Source organism: Equus quagga, unplaced genomic scaffold (genome assembly GCF_021613505.1).
Source record: "Equus quagga isolate Etosha38 unplaced genomic scaffold, UCLA_HA_Equagga_1.0 160576_RagTag, whole genome shotgun sequence".
NCBI classification, from domain to species: domain Eukaryota; kingdom Metazoa; phylum Chordata; class Mammalia; order Perissodactyla; family Equidae; genus Equus; species Equus quagga.
The window spans coordinates 1-4,972 of record NW_025797122.1 but is presented as its reverse complement, the minus strand read 5'-3'; the positions used below and the strand labels follow the sequence as shown (position 1 = coordinate 4,972).

General features: G+C 52.4%; 1 long non-coding RNA gene across 2 annotated transcripts; it reads left to right on the top strand.

The window, feature by feature from the left end:
* Positions 1 to 1,149: 1,149 nt before the first annotated feature.
* LOC124233202 (uncharacterized) lies at positions 1,150 to 4,856 on the top strand. Of its 2 annotated transcripts, XR_006886997.1 has the most exons (4): positions 1,150 to 1,285; positions 1,818 to 2,001; positions 3,660 to 3,717; positions 3,963 to 4,856. It is a non-coding gene; the product is annotated as an uncharacterized LOC124233202 (long non-coding RNA). The 2 variants fall into 2 exon arrangements; XR_006886996.1 differs by lacking the exon at positions 1,818 to 2,001.
* The last annotated feature ends 116 nt before the right edge of the window (positions 4,857 to 4,972 follow it).

Sequence of the window (4,972 nt, the reverse complement as noted above, 5' to 3'; positions counted from 1 at the left end):
TCAGAATTTCTAGAGCATCGCCCTGAGGAAACCCCATTGCTAACTACAACATGCACCGGCAGCTCCTTGGTCTCCAGCCCACATCCCCTCCCGCTGCCGTCTCCACGGCGACAGTGGTGCCCTTCCCCCCTCTGCCTCCCCGCGTGCAGGCCAGGTCGTGACGTTGGATTTATCTCTTAGGTGTGGATTCCATCTCAAATTTTCCCCAGTCCTGAGAGGTTTAAGTTTCTTGTTTGTTTTCGGGTATGTGAAGCATTACTTTGGTTCCAGCTGGTGAATTTCTATAAAAAGAGAGACCCAGAGACGTCTGCCCCCTCCCACCCTGGTAGGCAACCACTCTCTTCACCTGTGGTTTCTCCTTCCTGTACTGCATTTTCACAAGTGAGCGCACACACATGTGTTTTCTCCTATCACTTTCCTTCTCAGATTAAAGGCTGTGCACTCAGATGAGCTTTTGTGCTTTGCTTTCTCACTTGAGACGTGGCCTGGGAACCATGCATCAGTTTATAGCCATCTGCCCCATTCTTTTTCCCAGCTGCTTAGTACTCTACTGTGTGCACCAACCACGATTTATTCAACCATCTTTTACGAGCAGACATTTAGTTTCTTCTAATGTTTTGCAAGTACAAAAGCGTTGCAATGGACACGTGTACAGAGTTCATTGACCTTCCCGCCTTCCAAGGACGCTGGGCCTGGTCCCTACACGAAGGAACGTGTCTGGTTTCGGGGCCAAAGACGGCCACTTCGGCCTTGACTCTAAGGCACAAGTTACAAAGAATATGTCCTGCATCATGTTCCTTGTCTGGGCTGGCCACCCCGACGGGCACCTGACTGGAGTGTAGAAACATCCCATTCATGGGAACAAGAAGAAATAACTCAAAATATCCAAATGTCTACAACCTTGAGTCAGAACCTAGAGAAACCTTAGGATAAAAGGGAGTCACAGACATAGAACAGTTGGGAGTCTCGCTGAGGAGAGGACGCTTTGCCTCAGACCCAGACAATCAGTGCTCCTGGCTGCCGTACAAACTATGGGGAGTTCCCCGGCTGATTGTGGTGCAGATGTTGTAAGTGCCGATTTGTTGTTCCCCTTTATCCCTGCTCCTTGTTCTGTTTCCCTTTAGCGATAAACTTTGATTGCTTAAACAACCAAGTAGCCTTGGCGGTACCTGTCATTCCTTGCCCTTTGCGGCTGCAGACAACACGCCCTTGTGCAATGTGTACTTCCACATTGTCGGAGACGTATGGTGAGGCAGATTCCTAAAATGGGATTGCTTGGTGTAAGGTGAGTGCACGTGTATTTTTGCTAGGTAGGAGCAAATTTCCTCCAGAATTGTACCGTTTGCATCCCCCAGAGATGCAGGAGTGGGCTGGCTTCCCAGCAGCTTCACCAACAGAGTGTGTCACATTTTAAAATTTTTGCCAGTTTGACAGGTGAGAAGTGAAATCTCAGTCAATTTAATTTGTATTTTTCTAATGAGTGAGTTTAATATTTTTTCCATATATTTGAGGGTCACTTTTTTTTAATGTAGATTGTCTGTTCATGTCTTTTCTCCATTTTTCTTGCTCAGCTTTTGGTCCTTTGTCCTTCAAGGTTTCAGATTTCTTGACCTACGAGGGATATTAGCCCTCTGTCTGTGGTGTGTGTTCCGAATATGTTCTCCTGGTTTCTCAGTGATCTTTTTCCTTTGTTTACAGTGTTTTTTGTCATGCAGATTTAAACAACTGTTTACGTAGTCAAATTAATTCACCTTTCTTTTGCTGCATCTGCATTTTCAGTCTTAGAAAGCCTTTCTTTGGTGCCTGTATGGTTTCAGATCTGCATACAGATCCCAGCCTGTTTCTCTACAAGTCCACCGTGACTGCGCTGGGCTCCGTCGGCATTCGGGCGGCCCTGGACTTCCTGTTCCATTCCTGGGCCGTGTCTGTTCTGGCCCCACACACGGAGTTAACGTGGAGGGCGTGCCCAGGACTGAAACTTGGCTGTTACTCCTGCTCAGGGTTTGCGTCTTTAACTGTGTGAATAGGGCTTTTTAGAGCTGAGGGTCCATCTGGTGTGATGCTTCAGTGCCCACACTCTGTTCCTCAACTGTGTGTTTTTCTTTAAAGTCTCCCTGTGCTCCAGGTACAGGGGAGCTGCTCCGTTTCCTGGGGCTCCCTGACATGAGGGCGTTGGAGTGAGGGTGCAGGGCAGGCCTCCTCGGCGCCAAAGCGAGCGAGGGGCCCAGGCAGAGGCGTCCGGGTCCTGCCTGGCATCCATCCTCTCCACCTGGGGTTCTGGCTGAGGCAGCAGGGCTGTGAGCTGTGTTACCATCTGAACCATCAGGGGGTTTCCATCTCTGTCTCTCCTTTCTCCCTTGGATGCCCCCAGTCTCCACTCCTGGGGAGCCCTGGGCTTTCTTCTGGAAGATCTCTGAGAAGTGGGGACATGCATTTTCTAAGTTTTGTGGGTGTGGGCCTGGTGATGTGAACATCACAGTCATCCTAGTGACTCTCCGGCTTTTTTAAAGGAGAGAGACTCTGGGTGTTGTTGGTCCAACCCTGGAGACAGGGAGAGGAGGGCGGAGGCACAGAAGACCCTGAGAAAGATTCAAAACCAAACAATCTTTTTGGATCCTTAAAGCAAAACCTCAAACTGTGGGTTTCATGTCAAACTTACTGCCAGGAAGCAGCAAAACACAGAGGCTGGCTCCCAGTACGTGCCTGGGCGGGTCTGCGGGTGGGATGGTCCACCTTCCCGCCTGGGATCCACCCGCTGCCGCAGGGGGAGCAGGAGCCGGGAAATCACGTGGCTGCTAATGGGAAGCAGAGCCAGGGACTTTGTTTTCATGACTACGGTCTGTTTTTCCCCGTGTTTGGGATTGTTTTCCTTCCTAGGACTTGAACATTTTTTGACTTGAACTTAGGAATTTCAGTTCAATTTCTCTGAGGCTTAGCTTACTGAGGGAAAGGATTAATTACCGTCCTGTGATGTTTTCCTGGAATACCGGATATTGGGAAAGGGATGGTGTTCAGATCTGGGCATTTTGAATGCTGCTGTCACAGCCTCAGGGCCTCTCTACGCTGCTGTTGGATCTGAAAGTGTAACTTCTGTTACCCTGAACTGGGGAAAGTGCTGAGGGAAGATCTGGGCTGGAAAACAGGACGGAAGCCAACTGGGGCCCAGAATACAACGTGGGCTTGTCCATGTCAGGGTGTTAAGGAAGCAAAAGCTGCCCCCACTCCCACCCCCAAGCTCCCGCCTGGCAGCCCCGGGAGGACACCCCCAGGGCTGATTTTGTGGGGGAGGTGTCCAGGAGAGGAAAACTGTCCCCTACCCATCTTGAGTTCTTGTGGCAGGACTAATAATAAAATTAACATATGTCGAACTAACAGGAGAAATACCAATTTAATACATATGCACGGGAGATCATTAAAATAATGCTCAGAGAGTGACCGAAAAGCAGGCAGCTTTTGTATCTTTTTATGTAAAGAAAGAATAAATTTGTGAGGATTTGACAGGACAAAAAAACTTAGGTTTGGGTGCTTAATTAGTAAAGAATTTAATCTGAGTTTGGTTTGGGGTAGTAAATTAGTAAAAACAGGAACAATGCTTGTTTATGTAGACTTAGCCCTGAATTGCCTCACTCTCTGACAAAGTTGTCTCTCTTGGCTTCCAGGTGCAGGGAAGGGAAAGAGCAGTGTAGAGGTGTCCTTCTTGCACTGGCTGCTTTTCAGGTAACTTGAACCCAAAGTAATCAATATGCCACTGAGGCAGGTCTTGGGCCCTGGGCCCCAGCACAGGCCTGGCCCCGTCCTGATGGATGGCGCTCCCGAGCCAGGGTCAGCTTGCTTGGCCACTGGCTTAGCATCAGGTCAAGTTCATCAGGACAAAGGCTGGGCCTGGGGGAAGGAGTGGCTGTTGGGGACTGCAGCAAACACCTCTGGAGGAAGGGCCCTGAGCTATGCTTTGGACAATGTAGGGGGTTCTTCCGTGAAGCACTGAAGGGTCTGAGATTTCACCTACTTTGCAAGCTGAGAAGTGAGCCTGCCGCAGTTTCAGAAGACAAGCCCAGGGTCCGGGACAGACAGTGGACACCTCACAGCAGGAGCAGTAAGGACACATCACCCAGGGGCTCTGCCAGGGCCAGCCCACACCTGCCTGCATGGTTCATGGAGAGGAGGGCTGGGGGGAGGGGACCAGGCACTTCTGTGCTGAGCATGACCTTTGCCCCAGGGAAACACTATGGTAATTAAACTGGACAGGAGACAAACTTGCTCTCTGCTCCAGGGGGTGACACTGTTTCCATCTTCTAAGGCGGTTCACGAGGAAAACGTCCTCAAAAGAACAGTCGGGAAACAAGGGGCGAGCCGCAGGCAGCGTCCCCCAGCTCTTCCCTCCAGCTGGCCCCTGGTCTACGGGGTGCGGGTCCCCGAACTCTCACCCCGCAAGCAGGGTGCCGCCGCCTCTGCCCGCCAGGCAGGCTCACGGGGTAGAAGTCTTCAGGGCAAGGTGGAGGGAGCTGCCTTCCAACTGAGGGGGCTGGGGGCAGCCTCGCCAGGGCTCAGAGCGCAAGGGTAATGTCGGGGGCCACCTGTGCCCGCTTTTCTGAGCCGGGCTCTCTGTCCCAGCAGAGGTCACGGGTCACAGGCCGAGGACACATTCCCTATCTCTGCCTCCCCTTCTTTCTCAGCAGGGTCTCAGCGCAGAGTAGGGGGGGCACCCCCAAAGCAGCCCCCGGATGACCAAACCAACCGGCTGGGTGCCTTGCGCTCATGCTCTGATTCTGTCACGCAAATCTCCGCTGACCTTTTAGGGCCCGTGGGCCCCGAGCCAGCGCCCCGCCCACTTCCGGCCGCAGCCCGGGCCTCCGGGAGGCCCCCCCCCAACTCACCTCGCACACGCTGGCCCACTTCCGGCCGCAGCCCGGGCCTCGGCGCCCCACCCCCCCCAACTCACCTCGCACACCAGGGCAGGAGCCCACGCATAACT